This window comes from Schistocerca americana, chromosome 1, assembly GCF_021461395.2.
Source record: "Schistocerca americana isolate TAMUIC-IGC-003095 chromosome 1, iqSchAmer2.1, whole genome shotgun sequence".
In the NCBI taxonomy this organism is placed as follows: domain Eukaryota; kingdom Metazoa; phylum Arthropoda; class Insecta; order Orthoptera; family Acrididae; genus Schistocerca; species Schistocerca americana.
Genome location: NC_060119.1, coordinates 888721392 through 888742154, shown reverse-complemented (window position 1 = coordinate 888742154; position 20763 = coordinate 888721392).

Here is a 20763-nt window from a genome sequence, read left to right as displayed (position 1 = left end):
AAAGGGCTTGTTTAGGTCAGTCATATTGTATACAGAGATGGAAGAGAGAGCACCACTAAATTTTATAATCTGTATGCATTGCATATACACAGAAATTACTGTTACAGTGTACTATTGGAGCCCAATGAGTGAACTGCATATTTTCCGGTGAGAAAGAGCTCTGGGAAAAAGTCTTCGCTACATTAGGTTACTTAAACTGGTGTCACTCTGAGCTAGAATTTATGGTCTGCGACTAAGTGTAAGGACAATCAGTCGGATGCGGGTTTTGCACCAGTGAAATACTTTCCTACATTATAAAAGCCAATATTAAATTTGAACTAATATTGCGAAAATTCGATAGTTTAGAATGAAAACTTTACTGTTTATTGCAAAGGAAAATAATTGATTCTCTAAAACATTCTCTGTCATACACAACCTGGAACATGTCATGTCGACCAAATCATATGGAAGAACTGACATCGACGTATATCGGAAGGCAGTAAGATCCCTTGGCTTTTGGTTTGACAGTATTCGACAGCCATTTCTAGGCGCAAGTAAATGAAGAAAGGCGGCTCGTTTTTGTTATCAAGTAACTTCTTCATCAATTACTTTCGTTTCAACGTAATCTACAAGTAATTGCTGATGTTTGATATTAACATGAAAAGGCTTCCGTAGACACGGAAAGAACCTGATCTTGGGCAACTACTTCCATAATGACCAAAAGGCATTAAATGAGCTTCAAGCACATGTGTTCCAGCAGCGGTACGAAGAAAATGATAGTAATAATGACGGTAATAATCGAATAATACGGTAACTTCACACTTCACAGTGGTTTCTCTCGAACTAAGAAATCTCCTGAATTAGTGAAAATTTCAAAGGGCTTCACATCGAGGCTATGATGCCTAGAAGAGTCTTTACATCCTGCTGACGTGAGAACAGCATAATCTCCGCGTCAGAAGCTTGCTTCTACTTAAACATTTAATAGACGCGCATTTTTTCCACCGTGACTAATTTTGTAAGCTAAGAACATCATCCGTTACAGCACACTCCTGGGACTGGGAAATGTGGCCACAATGGTCTGCCGGAATGAACTATCACAAGTGCAACGCATGGATTCAGGCATTTACTATTAAGAGGCACAAACAGATTTACTTCACCTCTGGTAACCTTAAGAGAAAGATGTCATAATCCAGAATCCGCTTTAAACATCACGTTCCTTCATTCCTAACAGGGCAGTGCCGGTTTGCTTTGGGTAATGACATAGGCGGAGGTCATTGTAAACAGAAATACTGTCGCTACAAAATTTTATTTTATTTGATGAACCGATAGCCATTTAAAGGAACAGGGCTCTTATTTTACTTGTACTTGATTGAACTAGAGACGTTGAAAAATTTGGTGCTGGACTGTGATTCGAATCCGTATCTCCTCTTTCTAGGATCTGACTCTCTCTGAACAGTATAGTTCAATCATTTCGTTCCTTTTCACAAGACTACAATCTTCTCTAGGTCTCCTCCAAAGGTAAGTATGAGGGTCCGATTCCTGATAAAGTTCAAAAATATTCATAATTTCAGTTCAAGCCCTATCACGTGCACACTGGCCCGCTAGTGAAAATTGACGTTTATTTTTAATGTCTGTTCATGTGTTGCCAACAATTTCTGGTCAAACACGCACACATCTTACTGTTGTTGAGTAAGCAATTGATACTTCAGCTATATTCGTGGACGATAAAGAAAAACGATAGGAGTGCGGTTCGATTGTCGCTCAGGCACAAAACACCTAGCTGGATTGTCGTTCAGGCACAAAACACCCAGCAGCTGGTAAGAAAATGCGATACGTAACATTTGATTGTACTTAGTTAACAATCCGATTCCGTGTTGGGTTCGTACTTCCGTCACAGAACTTCACATCATCCACTCATATTTAAATGCATACACACATTGTTGCTTCTGAATGGAGGTATAGCAGACATCTTTCGTGGTTAGTTAACAAGGATGAAAGGGTCATGAAAGGAGTCCCGGCTTATTACAAAAACTGTCGTCTTCTATTTTCAAGTTTAGATTTGGTTACTAATATTGGCGAAAATTTCGGTAATTCATGACTCTCCACAGTTAGTCAGCAAAATGATATGATTAGATTAGATTAATACCTGCTCCATAGATCATGAATACGACATTTCGTAATGATTTGGAACGAGTTATTTTAATGAAAGATTTCTTTACATACCAGCATTCAATTTCTTTTTTATTTTTATTTCTCTCTCTGTCCCGCTCTCTGTTCTCTCTCTCTCTCTCTCTCTCTCTCTCTCTCTCTCTCACATACACACACAAACACACACACACACACACACAAACAGTCACACACACATTCGTTTTCTATTTTTATTTGTTTCGTGTGCTCGACTATCGGCGAGGCACGAAAACGTCCGTTAATGAGTTTCTTAGTTTCGAGTACAGTTATGCAAGAAGTGTAAAAACAACTAGGAGAGTTTCTGATTTATGGTGCTTAGTTCGCAGTCAGTTCTGAGTACTATTAGTAACTACGCTCCCGTCATTAAACCTAGTTATAGAAATGCGAATCAGACGCATTACGTATTCCAGGCTGTAGCAGACGCGTCTTTGAGACGCCAGCTATGGTCACTTCCCAGCCCGCCGTAGCATCACATCGGTTCGTCTTCTTCCTGCTAGTACTGTAACTGAGGTTTGGCAACAAGGCAAGGTATATTTGGCAACTCAGTGATCGACGAGTTACTTCCTGGTGTGCACGGAATTAAGCCTCAAAGTTCCCTTGATTTTTCCTGTCATTTCCATTGAATAATCTGAATTATTATCGCTTTGGATGTAACAAAAGATTGTAAATTTACGGTTTTCAGCCCAGGAAAGTCGTTGCATGTCGACATCGCAACTAAACTCGTCCTTTAAATAGCGGTTTACGAGTTCTAGCCACTACTGGTCTCGTAAGACGAACGTGTAACACATACCTCTTCGCTAGCTCTGTGGTGATGCGCTGACCTGTCAAGAAGAGACTGTTATGGTTCGCGGTTCCAGTCTCTATGAATGTAACGTTTTTATCTCTTCTGTGAAAGAGCTACTAGTAGTCAGCTCAAACATCGATAACGAAATCCCAAGAAAATACTTTCAGCTAACAGTGCAATGGTGAAATACTCACAATACTGCACAACAGGTAACGCCTCTTCCCGATGGTGACAAACAAATTTTGGGTCTCTAGGAATACATAACTTTATTTATGAAATGCCACATTTGCATACCTGTTGAGAATGACACAGCATAACAATTAAACACAGATCTAATCCAAATCAAAGTGAGTTGTATTTTACTAATTCGTGCCGATAGAGGCACGCTTGTGTACAGATAGTCAGTATTATCAAAACAGACTTTCGTCGTAAGGTTATCGTGGGTAGTTTTATTTCATTTCTTATAATACAGTGCACAATTTTCGTAAGGTTTCTTTTAGTGTTGTTAAAACAATACTAAACATGAGAGAGAAAGTAATCATCAACGTTATACGCGAATTCTCTGATGTTATCTCTAACTGTCTGACAATGCACATGCACTTTATTGATTACATGCATGTAGCAAGCTTGTTCTGAGTTAAAGCTGTCAAACAAGGTTTGAAGGAGAATAAAATGCCACTACCAGACGACAGTTAATGTAGAAAATACTTTTCTGTCTGTTTTGGCTCGATGCGCTCTCCCTATACATAATACAAAAGCTTCGAGATGCATCTGCTGCCTGTCCGTCTATTAAACTGAAAAGAACAAAATGTTGCAGAAGTTAGCCCTTTTTCCACATGAGGCTATTTTGGGTTGAGAAGTGAAGGGAATTATGTTAAAAGTTCTATTCAACTGGTAACTTCAGCAGACAGCAGAATTGCGTTGTAAAAAAATGTAGCAGCGAATGTAATCGAACTCGCGCCGTTTCACCTACGTTGCGCGACAATTAGCGTGACGCTACCAGCTGTCACCTAGCTACAGCAACTCCAGAAGTCAACAACAGTTCCTCCAGAAATTACACATTCCACAGTGCTGTGAGATAATGCATATGGCCGGATCTACACTTCTGAGAGACAAACAGTTACAGCTTTTCTTTTGCACTGCAGGGCGTTTTCAACTAACAGATGGCGCAATAGAGTATCTCAAATAGAAAGGAACACTTCCTATTTAAATTTCTGCATCCTACACTGTTAGCAGCTCTGTGTAGGTGGCAGTTACGTGATTTTATTTCGGTGATTACAAAATAGAGTCGAATGTATGCACTAGTTAGCCGAGGCAGCTAGTTCATGGCGATTCGGTCAACCAAGTAAATGAATGTAGTGAACATGCTGCCTGTGTGACAGAATTCTCATCGTGTGCGCCGCAACGGTGTTACGATAGAAAAATGAGGCACACAGAGGGGGATTTGGTGGTCCGTTGGATTGATGCCACCTTCCGACGATGATGGTCTGGGTTCGTTTCCAACTTCTGCCGATGATTTTTAACAGGGAGAGTCAGATTCTATTCTCTTCTGGCTACGTGAAGTGATGGAGATATAATGGCATTGTTATCTGAAATTCGCATTAAACATGATATTCCTTCTCTACGAAGTAGACGTTAGGTTGAACCACAATAAATTGAGGAGTGGTGAAATGTGGGAACTCTATCACCGGTAACCTTTCTTATACTAGTTATTTATTTCTAATGACGAAACAAACGCTATGTAGGGTCACAAGACCCTTATTCCATTTTTTATTTGAGCTTCTGTATGTCGATAAAATTGGTTCTGAACTTGGAATGCTACTCAGACGGCCCGTAACGCGGAATTTGATCCCTTCGTGACAATACGGCTCGACTACAATTTGTTGTTTGTTCAAAACTGCAGATTCCTCAACATCTCCACATATTGCGCGCGAATGGCTTCGAATGCTGGCGCGGCACTAAAATTTTCATTACGTATTATCAAGCTCTAGCATGAGAACACCTATCTTGTGGTGGATAGTGTTTTTGATTTTTAATGTATTTTCATTCGTTGTCAACACTAACGATATCTGACGTTTTTGATTCCCAGTGAGACACAGAACTATTTGAGAGATCACTGTAAGTTCGAGGATGTTATTCCGAGCTGCTGGTGGAGAAAAAATTCGTTAGCTGACGTCTCTTTGTATTTAGTGAACAACGGTATGTGTGGGGTTTGATTCCCAGTCAGCCCTGAACTCTTCGTCACATTATTTCTAGTTCGAACATGCTCACATGTCGCTGCTGATGTAACAAACCCATATTTAACGTTCGTTTTCTCTAGAATATAATAGCGATAGTTTCCGGGTTTGAGTCCTGGGAAGGAAAAAATTGATGTTTCGTCTCGTCATTTCACTTAAATCATCTAGTTACTGTCGAGAAAATCCGATATGCCACACTTGATTGTGCTTCGATAACAATCCGGTTAGGTTGTGGGTTCGAATGCCTATCTAACACAAAGATTTACCTCAGGGCATTTCAAGTAAGTTACTTGTGAAGAAGCAATATTTAACATCTCTCGTAGTTTATTAAAAGGGACAATAGATGCTGGGTAGGAATTTGCGTCCGTTAAAAATGTTTACGTTATGTAATTTAAAGTTGATATTTGCTAACTGATACTGTCTAAAATCGAAGTATATCATTTTCTGTATGCCTAGTCAGGACTGACTGTCAGTTTCCGTCAGTCACGAAATCTTAGTCTGCATGACCTAGGTTTGAATCCATATGCCGAACGAGACGATTCGTCGTGTCAGTTGAAGTTCATACATACTCTCAACTAGCTGCTCGTGAATTACTTAATTTTTAATGTCATTTTGTGTTAAATAACAACTGCGGTATGTTACTTTGAAGAGGAAATCATGAATACGATTAGCTTACTCCGTGCATTACCTATCTGACGTAATAATGAGAGTGATAGCATTTCAGGTATGTCATTTATTGCAATAAATGTGAGCTTACAAGCCTTAAGGACAGTCTTATCTGTGATAAGGTGTTAGCCGATATTTGTAGTATCGTGGTATTACTTTACATCTTGAGTTATTGCGGTACTGAGCAGCGTTTTCTAGTGGTGACTTGCTGGAACCATTTTCAATAGTCAAACGACTGTACCAAGGAGCGATTAGAGGACCTACTAGATAGCTGCATTATGTGGATTGCATTCGAATCAGGCGAAATGCAATTCAGGTCGTTCGGACACTTTTGAGCACGACTGTACATTAGGTAGGCCGAAATTCATAATTAGTTCTTGTTAATCACTTTTTCTCTCCTCTTTCAGAGGACGAAACCAATGAACGAGACAGTTTATTAAATAACACCATTCAAAGAGATTAGACGCATCCGCCTGTTCGTCTGTCATTAGCACAAATCTAATGTCTGGAAATATAATCCGCCATTATGTGAACCTTTTGGACATAGAAGTATAAATATTGTTCATATTAACATGAAATTATTAACATTCTGCCTTCCGGCGACACCGCAGTGGCCGGCGAAAACACAGTGGTATCGTGAGCATAGCATCGTGCAGTGGTCGGCGACTGCATCACGTATTATATCAACATACAATGTGTATTGCGAAATATGGTATTACGATGCAGTAAATGCTACCCTCAGTGAGGATTTAAGTAAATTTGAGCGTGAGTTACCCAATGGGTTTGGCTTATCGAAATTGAATTCAGTAATACAGAAGAAACTATAAAGCTAAAGATTGAAATTTGGAAAATGTTTTAAGTAACAAAGTTTACTTAAATGAAACAGAAAACGGTCACCAGCCTATTTAGGCATAGTAATGTGAAAGATTACTTTTGTTGTTGTTGTTGTTGTTGTTGTTGTTGTTATTGTTGTGGTCGTCAGTCCAGAGACTGGTTTGATGCAGCTCTCCATGCTAATCTAACTTGTGCAAGATTCCTCATCTGGCAGTACCTACTGCAACCTACATCCTTCTGAATCTGCTTAGTGTATTCATCTCTTGGTCTCCCTTTAAGATTTTTACACTCCACGCTACATTTCAGCACTAAATTGGTGATCCCTTGATGTCTCACAACATGTCTTATCAACCGATCCCTTCTTCTAGTTACGTTGTGCCAAAAATTTCTCTTCTCCCCAATTCTGTTCAATACCTCCTCATTAGTTATGTGCCCTACCCATCTAATCTTCAGCATTCTTCTGTAGCACCACATTTGAAAAGCTTCTATTCTCTTCTTGTCCAAACTATTTATCGTCCATGTTTCACTTCCATACATGGCTACATTCCATACAAATACTTTCAGGAACTAGTTCCTGACACTTAAATCTATACTCGATGTTAACAAATTCCTCTTCTACAGAAACGCTTTCCTTGCCACTGCCAGTCTACATTTTCTATCCGCTCTACTTCGAACATCATCATTTATTTTGTTACCCAAATAGGAAAACGCATCTACTACTTTATGTGTCTCATTTCTTAATCTAATTCCCACAGCATCACCCGATTTAATTCGACTACATTCCATTATCCCATTTTTCTTCTGTTGATGTTCATCTTATATCCTCCTTTCAAGACACTGTCCATTCCGTTCAACAGCTCTTCCAAGTCCTTTGTTGTCTCTGACAGAATTACAATGTCATCGGCGAACCTCAAACTTTTATTTCTGCTCCATGTATTTTAATTCCTATTCCAAATTTTTCTTTTGTTTCCTTTAGTTCTTGCTCAACATACAGATTGAATAACATCGGGTATAGGCTACAACCCTGTCTCACTTTGTTCCCAACCACTGCTCCTCTTTCATGCCCCTCGATTCCTGCAACTGCCATGTGGTTTCTGTACAAATTGTAAATATCCTTTCGCTCCCTGCATTATACCCCTGCAACCTTTAGAATTTGAAAGAGAGTATTCTATTCAACATTGTCAAAAGCTTTCTCTAAGTCCACAAACGCTAGAAACGTAGGTTTGCCTGTTCTTTATCGTCTAAGATAAATCGTAGGGTCAGTATTGCCTCACGTGTTCCAACATTTCTCCGGAATCCAGGCTGATCTTCCCCGAGGTCGGCTTCTACCAGTTATTGCATTCGTTTGAAAAGAATTCGAGTCAGTATTTTGCAGCCGTGACTTATTAAACTGATAGTTCGGTAATTTTCACGTCTGTCAACACCTGCTTTCTTTGGGATTTAAACTATTATATTATTCTTGAAGTCTTAGGGTATTTCGCCTGTCTCATACATCTTGCACATCAGATGGTTTTGTCAAGGCTGGCTCTCCGAAGGCTATCAGTAATTCTAATGGGATGTTATCTACTCGCGGGGCCTTGTTTCGACTTAGGTCTTACAGTGCGCTGTCAATCTCGTCACACAGTATCGTATGTCCCATTTAATCTTCATCTACATCCTCTTCCATTTCCATGATATTGTCCTTAAGTACATCGCCCTTGTATAGATCCTCTATATACTCCTTCCACCTTTCTGCTTTCCCTTCTTTGCTTAGAACTGGTTTTCCATCGGAGCTCTTGATATTCGTTCAGGTGGTTTCTCCATAAGACTCTTTAACTTTCCAGTAGGCAGTATCTATCTTACCCCTAGTAAGATAAGCCTCTACGTCCTTACATTTATCCTCTAACCATCCCTGCTTAGCCATTTTGCACTTCCTGTCGATCTCATTTTTGAGACGTTTGTATTCCTTTTTTGCTTCATTTACTGCATTTTTGTATTTCCTCCTTTCATCAATTAAATTCAATATTTATTCTGTTACCCAAGGATTTCTATTAGCCCTCGTCTTTTTACCTACTTGATCCTCTGCTGCCTACAATATTTCATCTCTCAAAGCTCCCCATTCTTCTTCTACTGTATTTCTTCCTCCCATTCCTGTCAATCGTTCCCTAACGCTCTCCCTGAAACTCTCTACAACATCTGGTTCTTTTAGTTTATCCAGGTCCCATCTCCTTAAATTCCCACCTTTTCATAGTTTCTTCAGTTATAATCTACAGTTCATAACAAATAGATTGTGGTCAGAGTCCACATCTGCTCCTGGAAATGTCTTACAATTTAAACCTGATTCCTAAATCTCTGTCTTACCATTGTGTAATCTACCTGAAGCCTTCCAGTATTTTCATGATTTTTGATTCAAGTGTTAATTATGATTAAGCTACTCTCTGTGCAAAATTCTGCTAGGCGGTTTTCTCTCTCATTTCTTACCCCCATTCCATATTCACCTACTACGTTTCCTTCTCTTCCTTTTCCTGTTACCGAATTCCACTCACCAATCACTATTAAATTTTCGTCTCACTTCACTATCTGAATAATTTCTTTTCCCTCAAAATACATTTCATCAATCTCTTCGTCATCTGCGGAGCTAGTTGGCATATAAACTTGTACTACTGTGGTAGGCATGGGCGTCGTGTCTATCTTGGCCACAATAATGCGTTCACTATGCTGTTTGTAGTAGCTTACGCGCACTCCTATGTTTGTATTCATTATTAAACCTACTCCTGCATTACCCCTATTTGATTTTGTATTTATAACTCTGTATTTACCTGACCAGAAGTCTTGTTCCTCCTGCCACCGAACTTAATTCCCACTATTTCTTACATTAACCTATCCATTTCCCTTTTTAAATTTTCTAACCTCCCCGATTGAGGAATGTGACAGTCCACTCTCCGATCCGTAAAACGCAGTTTTCTCTCTCCTGATAACAACGTCCTCCTGAGTAGTTTCCTCCTGGTGATCAGAATGGGGGACTATTTTACCTCTGGAATATTTCACCCAAGAGGACGCCATCATTATTTAACCGTACAGTAAAGCTGAATGCCCACGGGAAAAATTACTGCTGTAGTTTCCCCTTGCTTTCAGCCGTTTGCAGTACCAGCACAGCAAGGCCGTTTTGGTTAGTGTTACAAAGCCAGATCAGTCAGTCATCCAGACCGTTTCCTCCACAACTACTGAAACGGCTGCTGCCCCTCTTCAGGAATCACACGCTACTGTTACTTGCAATGAACTCTACTATAATCGGATAAGTGGTACAGTGATGCTAGCAGTTATAAGAAGTATATGCAAGTTCTCAGAGAAACAGTTAACAGATTGGTAATTACTTTGTTATATATGATTTACGTGATCACCAAATGTTATGAAAGTCAATATTAAACCAGGAATGGACATGGACTTAATCGTATTTCCACAGTTAATTACCAAATAGTATAAATATAATTAAAAGTCACTTGCAATAGGATTTTTACACTCATTAAGAAGTCATATTGCTTCTATTTTTTATGGATAACTGCAATTACAGTAACTTAATCTTCAATAAGCAAATTTATTGGTGAAGGTTCTCAAACTTCCTTCCGATTTTCATCACAGAAAGTACTAAAAATTCAAACTTTACTTCAACTGCAATTAATATATTCGTTATTCAAGCAGGTTTATTCACTTTAAAGAACTCAAAATTAGGAGCCTTTAAACTGTCCATTACCATAAAGCAAACTAACACACTTTTCTAAGACAATTTGTAAGACGTAAATTTTTATATTACTCTTTCACAAATTTCACTCACCTTGTAGGTCTTTCAAAACAGTTAATGCCAATGATCTTTTATACAAGTTCTTAAGTATTACTTTAAATGAATTTACACACTAACTGACATCAAGAAAACGTGTTGTCTTATTGCCATTAATATAAACAGTAATTTTCATTAACAGAATTTAAAGCAGTTTATCTTTAAAGTACAAACACAATGAAATAAAGCAAATCAATCTCTATGGAGGTTTTCGTAAATGCAGTACTAACCTCCTCCCTCGACTTCAATTGAAACCATAATATCTCTAGATATCTTTTTGCATTCAATATTATGCAAACAAACAAATATTCATTTTCATCGGTTTTTAACGCACAGGATACTCGGATGTTAGTAGTTATCTGGAATGGATCCTAAGTGTCTTGAGGGGAACCAAATCAAGGATCGGACATAAGTTTCACATAATTTGCCTGATTATTGCAACTTAAACAACACTTAAATGTACTGGTTCATACATTGACAAAATTCTGACCTCTTATAATTGCCGAAGTGATCGCGCAATATCGATGGCGAGTACATATCGGCAACTGGTCTCTCCTCTGGATGTAATTGGCTCTATTATATTCATCTTGGCGACGACACTTCCAACATTTTAGCCTTTTCCCTTAACAGAGCACCATTTTATAGCTGTACACTCATCTGAGGCCTTTCCATATTACATCCAGTTACTGGAAGCCTCACCCAGTACCTGCGCAGACTTGCTCAGACCAAACTGTCCAGTAGCTAGCTGCCGACTGACTGGGCTCTCTCACTTGGCACCCAGACTGAGCGTCACATCCACCTTTTAGCCCGCGCCAACCACTTTTTGGCGCGCGCCAACTCACTTCCGTTACAAATGGGAAATATTGTTGCTTTTCATTTTATACAATGCAAGTCCGTAAGTGTGAACCAGCTTGTACATAGTTGTAAACAGACATCTTTTAAAAAATCTTAGTATTTAAATACATTGACATGTCAACACAAAAGCCACATATTTATGTAATTTTTTTCCGAATTAATACTAAGAATTTAAACAGTAAAGAGAAAACATTTTACACAACTTTCTAGTTCATTACATTAAGTCAAGGACATTACATAGTGAAAATCACATACTTGACATTGAACAGAATTAATCAGTACAGAATTTTTAGAGTATTAATTATGATGTTACAAGTTACACACGCCAACAAGCTTTTTGTTTTTACAAGTACTTGTGCCCTTTCATTATGGCAGACGAAAGAGACGATACGATTATTTACGATGAATGCGCTGAGCAAAACTTGGTGATTACCACTACATCGCTTACGACTCATCATTACCCGGTTGACAGACTTTCCGGTCACGTAAAGCAACAACAACTAATAGGCTTACCTATTTCCGAAACTAATAAACGGAAACGAAGAAACTGCCATGTATGTTACAAAAACAAAAAAAGAACAATAAACTTAGTGTGCAAGTGTTGTGGAGTAGCGTTACATCTAGGAGACTGGTTTGCTGCATATCAGATGAAAGAGAAATATTAAGTACCAAAGACAATGCAAATAAAGAAATATATGAAACAACAATTTTTGTATTTATTGACGTTTGTATATCTTCAAAAATTCATGAAAGTAGGGGAACAGGGATGAGAACTTATGAGAACCAAAGATGAGATTAGTAAAACGTAACAATTTATAATCTCTCGATAATGTCAAGAACGGGCGGTGAGAAGCCAAGTAATCCGTATTAGCGCTGCCGGCGCCAAGCGAATTAATTTGGACGAGACGTGCGAACAGCAAAGTGTTATTATCCTTTCGCATACCTGTGAGGCAATGTGGCCTATATGCAGAAAAGGAAACTACGCAGCTTTGAACAATTTTGCATGTGCAAACTGATCACAAAATGATATTCACACATGTATTGAATGAAAATGCTACCTTTGGCGGACCATGAATGAATGTGCGTCACAGTAGCAGAAATTTATCGCGCGGCTGTCATGGGTAGTAAGCAGGGGGAATGTCGATACCAGGATAAAGTCTTCGTGAATTTCAATCCATGTACTCAGTTGGACAGTAACTAAGCCTCAGAGACAAGCGCGTGAACCATATACACAGACGTCAGCATCTGAGAGAGGACGTGTAGTTGGGTTCAAAGGACCGGCTGAAGTAATCGGCGAATCGCTCGACATCTGAATGGGAGCGGTGCCGCTACTTGACGATGTTTTTTTTTTTTTGGTCATCAGTCTACTGACTGGTTTGATGCGGCCCGCCACGATTTCCTTTCCTGTGCTAACCTCTTCATCTCAGAGTAGCACTTGCAACCTACGTCCTCAATTATTTGCTTGACGTATTCCAATCTGTCTTCCTCTACAGTTTTTGCCCTCTACAGCTCCCTCTAGTACCATGGAAGTCATTCCCTCATGTCTTAGCAGATGTCCTATCATCCTGTCTCGTCTCCTTATCAGTGTTTTCCACATATTCCTTTCCTCTCCGATTCTGCGTAGAACCTCCTCATACCTTACCTTATCAGTCCACCTAATTTTCAACATTCGTCTGTAGCACCACATCTCAAATGCTTCGATTCTCTTCTGTTCCGGTTTTCCCAAAGTCCATGTTTCACTACCATACAATGCTGTACTCCAGACGTACATACTCAGAAATTTCTTCCTCAAATTAAGGCCGGTATTTGATACCGGTATTTGATATCAGTAGACTTCTCTTGGCCAGAAATGCCTTTTTTGCCATAGCGAGTCTGCTTTTGATGTCCTCCTTGTTCCGTCCGTCATTGGTTATTTTACTGCCTAGGTAGCAGAATTCCTTAACTTCATTGCTTTGTGACCATCAATCCTGATGTCAAGTTTCTCGCGGTTCTCATTTCTACTACTTCTCATTACCTTCGCCTTTCTCCGATTTACTCTCAAACCATACTGTGTACTCATTAGACTGTTCATTCTGTTCAGCAGATCATTTAATTCTTCTTCACTTTCACTCAGGATAGCAATGTCATCAGCGAATCGTATCATTGATATCCTTTCACCTTGTATTTTAATTCCACTCCTGAACCTTTCTTTTATTTCCATCATTCCTTCCTCGATGTACAGATTGAAGACTAGGGGCGAAAGACTACAGCCTTGTCTTACACCATTCTTAATACGAGCACTTCGTTCTTGATCGTCCACTCTTATTATTCCCTCTTGGTTGTTGTACGTATTGTATATGATCCGTCTCTCCCTATAGCTTACCCCTACTTTTTTCAGAATCTCGAACAGCTTGAACCATTTTATACCGTCGAACACTTTTACCAGGTCGACAAATCCTATGAAAGTGTCTTGATTTTTCTTTAGCCTTGCTTCCATTATTAGCCGTAACGTCAGAATTGCCTCTCTCGTCCCTTTACTTTTCCTAAAGCCAAACTGATCGTCACCTAGCGCATTCTCAATTTTCTTTTCCATTCTTCTGTATATTATTCTTGTAAGCAGCTTCGATGCATGAGCTGTTAAGCTGATTGTGCGATAATTCTCGCACTTGTCAGCTCTTGCCGTCTTCGGAATTGTGTGGATGATGCTTTTGCGAAAGTCAGATGGTATGTCGCCAGACTCATATATTCTACACACCAACGTGAATAGTCGTTTTGTTGCCACTTCCCCCAATGATTTTAGAAATTCTGATGGAATGTTATCTGCCCGCATCTGGTGGTCGTGCGGTAGCGTTCTCGTGTCCCACGCCCGGGTTCCCGGGTTCGATTCCCGGCGCGGTCAGGGATTTTCTCTGCCTCGTGATGGCTGGGTGTTGTGTGATGTCCTTAGGTTAGTTAGGTTTAAGTAGTTCTAAGTTCTAGGGGACTGATGACCATAGATGTTAAGTCCCATAGTGCTCAGAGCCATTTTGAATGTTATCTATCCCTTCTGCCTTATTTGACCGTAAGTCCTCCAAAGCTCTTTTAAATTCCGATTATAATACTGGATCCCCTATCTCTTCTAAATCGACTCCTGTTTCTTCTTCTATCACATCAGGCAAATCTTCACCCTCATAGAGGCTTTCAATGTAATCTTTCCACCTATCTGCTCTCTCCTCTGCATTTAACAGTGGAATTCCCGTTGCACTTCTAATGTTACCACCGTTGCTTTTAATGTCACCAAAGGTTGTTTTGACTTTCCTGTTTGCTGAGTTTGTCCTGCCGACAATCATATCTTTTTCGATGTAGCCATTGACTCTGTTATAAACTGTCTCCCTATAGGCACTTCCGGCTAGATTTTCGTCGACGACTTTGCCATATGTCGCCGTTCTCCACGGACTTCTCTCCTTGAATGGTGTCTTCAGCAATGTCGCCATCGTCTTTATTTATGAACCGTCGACAGTGGCAATCGTTTTTCCACTGACATAACCTTCTGTATGATTTTCTGGTGGCGCAACGGGTGTCTTCGACCGTCTTTAAACCTTGGACCTGTTGCTCTTTCTGTTCTTCCTGGGGCTCATACTTGATAGTGATCCCACGTGTCTTACCTGGCAACACGCTGTATCCGGTCCCTCAATGCCCTACGTGTCCTCAGCGGCATTTCCTGGGGAGCAGAAGATACTTCTCTCCTCTGTTTGTACTGATCTCTTGTCCGCTGGAAACTAAGCTATGGGTGTTTCGTTGATTCCTCTGCACGTCCATCTACTGCACACCTTCTTAGCACAATCTACCATCGTGAAATACGTTTGGCCACTGGCGCCTTTTATGCTAGCCCGGTTGAGAGTCTCTATGCAGAAGTCGCTGAGCTACCGCTGTTATACCGTCGTGATGTCCTCATCAGTGGATACGCATGCCGTTTGTCTGTCGTGCCCAGCCACCCATCCTATGCCTTCTATTTCGATGCCTTCCTTGATCGCCAGTGTGAGGCAAGCCCATCTTTTCTGTTAAGTCCGGGCGTTCGCTTTCGGCTACTGCTCCGGCAGGTTAACCTCACGATATCTCCATGTTCCCGATGGATGACTGTTTAGTCCCCCTTAAACATCCTAACAACCACCACCACCGATGGATGTGAACCCTTCACCTCCTTGGCTTCGTGCGGTTGCCCGTGTTCATCCGACTCCATTCGCTACACAAGGACACTACTCCGGATTCGATATACCGCTGCAAGTTTCTAGACCGTGGCATGTAACTTAGCGATAGCATCAGACTACAAGCCTCGTTGAACTCAACGGTGATTTCTCCAACAAAGCCACTGCTGAAAATAAACTCATCGACCAGATTTACACAAACATTGTTCACAACAATGTCAATCTGTACTGCCTATTTGAAAGAGCTATTTTGGCATCGAAAAATAGTATTATAGACGATATCAACTTTAATACTCAAAAGAAAATCCCCTGTGAAGAGAGGATATAAAAATCGATTTACAGAATGGTAAACGTTCAAGAAGTGCGAACTTCCCTACATAATTTCTAAACTCTTTGCAAGTACTGGGAATGCCATTTCAATACCTTCGACTTAAAACTGGATCTACGATCATACTACCTAGAAATATCAGCTCACGAAAACTGTTATCAAACATGAATGATCGTCAAACAGGTATCGAAGAACATTATCGAAGCCGAACTTACGACATGAAAGTAACTATATACTCCGGATAACAAAATGAAAAATGTTTAAAAACCAGTACTGTAAATAGTTGGAATATGTTTTCAATAATTTATTTTAAATCTTATACTTTAACAAGTATTATAAATAGTTCCAATACATGTTCTTTAGCTCTTATACTTTAAAGTTTATCCTTTCATTCCAGTTACCACACTATTTATCCACAGAATACCACTGACCTCTGCTGTACTGCCATTCCAATTTAAAAGACTTCAGTTTCCAATCAGATTATCCTACAGTCTCATAATTAACAAAGAGCAAGAACAATCTTTAAAATATTGCTGCATCAATCTCAAAGACACCTGCTTCTCTCACGATGAACTATACGTAGCTTGCTCCCGAGCTAAAAATTCGAAAAATTTGTAAATATGTACCGCAGATAGCAAAATGAAAAATGTTTAAAAACCAGTACTGTAAATAGTTGTAATATGTTTTCAGTAATTTATTTTTACCTCTTATACTTTGACAAGTATTGTAAGTCATTCCAATAAATTTTTGTAGCTCTTATACTTTAAAGTTTAACCTTTTATTCCAACTACCACACAATCTCACATCAACTCCCTGAGCGAAGCCATCTACTCCAGATAGTTCCTAATACTGACAAAACACAAAATCAGTTTGGTAGCAGTATGCACAGCAATACAGCTTACATGCGAGATATTACGTTGCGTTAAAAATCCCAATAATAGCAGTATCAACAAATAACAAAATTCTTTACATACTATTTATACTTTTTACCAGCAAAACTTCTATAGATAAACTTTAGTGAAGACACCATTGTACAGTTTATAACAAAAAGAAACATTTTGCAGAATATGTGTTGAATATATAACAGAGGAGGTAATTCCTTTCATTATTCTTTTCTTCATTTAATCTTGTCTGCGTTTTTTGTTAACGTAGCAAAACCTACAATCATATTTTAATTAGTTGAAAAGTGTGTCCATTTCAAATAACTAAAAGTTAGGTCATATAAACTGATATTGTTACTGACGCAATTTCAGGTCCTGTCACAGTCGTCATTTCCTAAGATTTCTTCATTTTTGTGTATTATTACATGGTTCTTCTAATTCTGTCTTTTAAAACGTTTTTATAGTTTATGACCATATAGTCTTTCTTTCTCCTGTTTTTGACGATGAGTAATATGAGAAAATTTACATAATTGTGGATGGGGGATACAGAACAAAAGGCTCAGTATGAAGTCAATGTGCAATAGACAATGAAAGATCTTAATGATTACTTTTAGTTCATTACACTCTAAAAAATCGACGTACTACGAAGGAATTATCTGTATAGGGTGAAAATCGATAGATGTAATGAACATGCACTTAAAAATGATTACAAATTCAGAAAACTTGGATGACTTATTCAAGAAAAGAACTTCACGAACTGAGGAAGTCAAAACCGCGTTGGTCCATCTCTGGCTTTTACGAAACCAGATATTCAGCTTGACACTGTTTGATAGAGTTTTTGGATGTCCTTCTGTGGTATACTTGTTTTGATTTGTTTTAGGGGCAGAAACAGCTGAGGTCATAAGCACAAATGTTATAACCTTAAAAAATCTAGAAATAAAAGAAGTTAAAAGCGTTTATACCTTGACCCCAATCGACGCAACGGAAGAGCTAAAAACGGACCAAGGACTTACCGTTGGAGAAAGGTCGACCAAAATACGCCATACTGACGGCGGGGTTTCCAAACCAAAGTTTAAATGTTCTTCGCCATATTTCTACGACGGATAAAGAGTAAGACGGAGGCGACAGCCCACATGTCGTTCGGTAAAACCACCGATAGCTGAGACGACAAACATACACCGGAAGGAAAGCGGTTGAAAAAGGGGCATTGGGTCAGCAAATGGCGAACCGTTAATGACAACGGGCACAAAGTGGTGGGGGATTACCACATAACAAATACTGATGGTTAAGATGACAGTGCCCAATACGCAACCTAGCTAAAATTATCTCCTCGCGACGAGAAGGCCGAAAGGAAGTTGGCCAAGCTACTGCGAGAAGTTTAGTACCACAGAGCTTGTTCCCATGAAGAGAACACCGCCGGTGATGCCAAAGTGGCACCACCTGCCGACAGACGGCAACACTGAGAGCACCCAAAGGAATGGAAGAACTAGTAGGTCGTGGTAGGAGGGCTGTAGCCTTTCCAGCAGCGTCAGCAGCTTCCGACGTGGCCAGGAAACCACGTGAGCGTCACGGTGGCTTCCTCAACAGCGAGCAAGTGGAAGTTTTATAGGACCCGTTGCACTAAGGGATGGACGATGTGCAGTGCACAGAGGCTCTGAAGGGCACTGAGAGATTGGGAGCATGTGACATAATCAGGAAGCCTGCGTCGCGGATGTACTGTGTAGCCTGATAGAGGGGAAGAACTCTGCTGTAAAACTCGAGCAGTGTCCTGGAAGCCGATACCGGAAATGAACGCTGCCAATGACGAAGGCACACCGACACCAGATATGTACGTGGCCTACTTGTAAAATTTATTGAGCAAAATGTGCTGTTGTTTCGTCCTTCGATCGTTCAACTCTCATTTTTCTGGTAGTCGCATTATTTGTATATGTGGTCAAAGATGTGATTTTCGTAAGCAAACACTAATCTCGTCTCCTGGTGTTGACTTGCGGATAGCTGGAGGTGTTTGTCGAAAATCCCCTGAGAGTATGAGTAGAGTTCCTCACATCACTTTTGAGTTTCCTCGCAAGTGTATTGATGTTATGGCTTCAGGTGATTTTTTATGTGCCATTGTGCATTCACCCCAGAAGATAATTTTAGCTTGTTTTAGAAGTTCACCACGTCCAGATGCTTTTGAGATTGTGCATACCGGAAATTGTTCTTCGGCTTTATTGAACAATAGTTGTAGGGCAGTTTGTCCTCCTTACATAAGTGTGGTTGTTACGCTGAATGACGCCAGTGTTGTTTAGCATATGTTTCTGCCAGCAATAGACTTATTAGGAAACGTTTTCCCGGTGCCACCTGGTGCGTCCAAGTAAATAATTCCGCAAGTGTTGTTGTCGATCCGGTCCATGATAACGCTGCAAACTCCCATTTGATTTTCATTGAGGAGTTATTTCTTGTGAGCAATGTATTGGAGCAGTTCGTTAATGTTGTAGCTTTCTTCCTTTGTAATTTAGAAGTTTAGCACACTCGTAGCATCTTTTCGTAGTGCTTGCATGCCAACTTGTACTGAGGTCTGGGTGTTTATTCCTAAATATTTATCTTCTAGGGTACTGAGTGTTTCATTGAAGATGTCGTCGTAGAATTCGATGAGCTTGTCGTATTTCGTACAGTATGTCATCACTCATACTCTCTTCAAAAGAGTCCCATTGTTGTTTTGGACACGTGTTGTTAGAATTCTGGCGAATAAGTCTCTCATTCGTTTAACTGAGGATGTGAGTGAGGCTTCGTGTAGTGTTAATTCCCAGTGGTTGTCGTTTTCCACAATTCCTAAGTGTTGGCATGCTTCTCTGTGCGTCTGGAATTGGTAACCGTCAATAATCTTGAGATCTCTGAAACTTATTGATTCCCGTATTGTGTGTGGCAACATCCGTAGATAGAAACATTCGGCGTTGTTCGGATGTACAGTGTATACTTGACCTTGTGCGCCAGTTTTCATGATTCCTGGATGATGATCTCCTGGAACTCCTTGTTTTCGTCGCTGAAAGATTTTTCTTGTTGTGTTCCACGTATAATAGGCAAGGACGTCGACATATAGTAATATATTTGCGAATGGATCCGTTTGGCACAGTTGATGAAAAACTGTTAATGTTGGGTTTTGAGGTAGTTCGCTTGAAGCTTTTCTGGCGAGGTCTTTTGTGAAGTAAACTCTGCCCATACTCCAATTGTACTGCTAGGTGCTGCACAGTTGGTTCGCGTTCATCTATAGGAAAACCGAAAATCCGCCACGCTGTTCGTTACTGTTGATGTATATTCCCATTTTATACATGAGGATCTCGTCGTTTCTATTTAGTTGTTCGCTGCCTTTGGCTATTTGAAATACTAACTATTTCACATACTTAGAGATATATTTGATGTATTTCACTGAATTGCAGTACTATACTTTTATGTGTGCTTGGAACATTTTGGAAAGTAGTGCGTTATATGGCATTACCCATGGTATTACCCATACATTTCCAATTAGTTGCTGCCTCGTATTGCTGTGAAGCCACAGTTTTTGGGTGATCGTCTCCTATATTTGGGATAGCCATCAGTTCCGGTTTGTGTGTCGTGCAAATATGGTTTTGGGTATTTTTTTGTACATTTTCCATCACTCACACATGGCAAATTGGAGTTTAATGGCCTACATAGTCGGTGAGTCAAGTTCTTCACTACTATGTCATACAGTTCCTGATCCTCCTGTGGATTGGGAAATTCAGCTTGGATGATTGTGAGAGTGAGGCTGTGCTAGTTTGTGTCATTCCATTGTGTACATCCAGCAATTATCGGTTCTAAAGACGTAGTATTTTGTGACGACTTCAACAAATCTCATTAGTTTTCATAGGAAAACACGGGCCGTTATGTCGTGTTGAAGCAAGGAGGCGTGTCCGTATCTTAGTTGTGCTTTGATTCGTGGCCACGACGGGTTGCATGTGGATGTTAAGAAGAGGTCAGGTCGTCCATGTTTCCATATATAGGCCATGGCATCTTGATTGTATTCGTACAAGTGTCTCG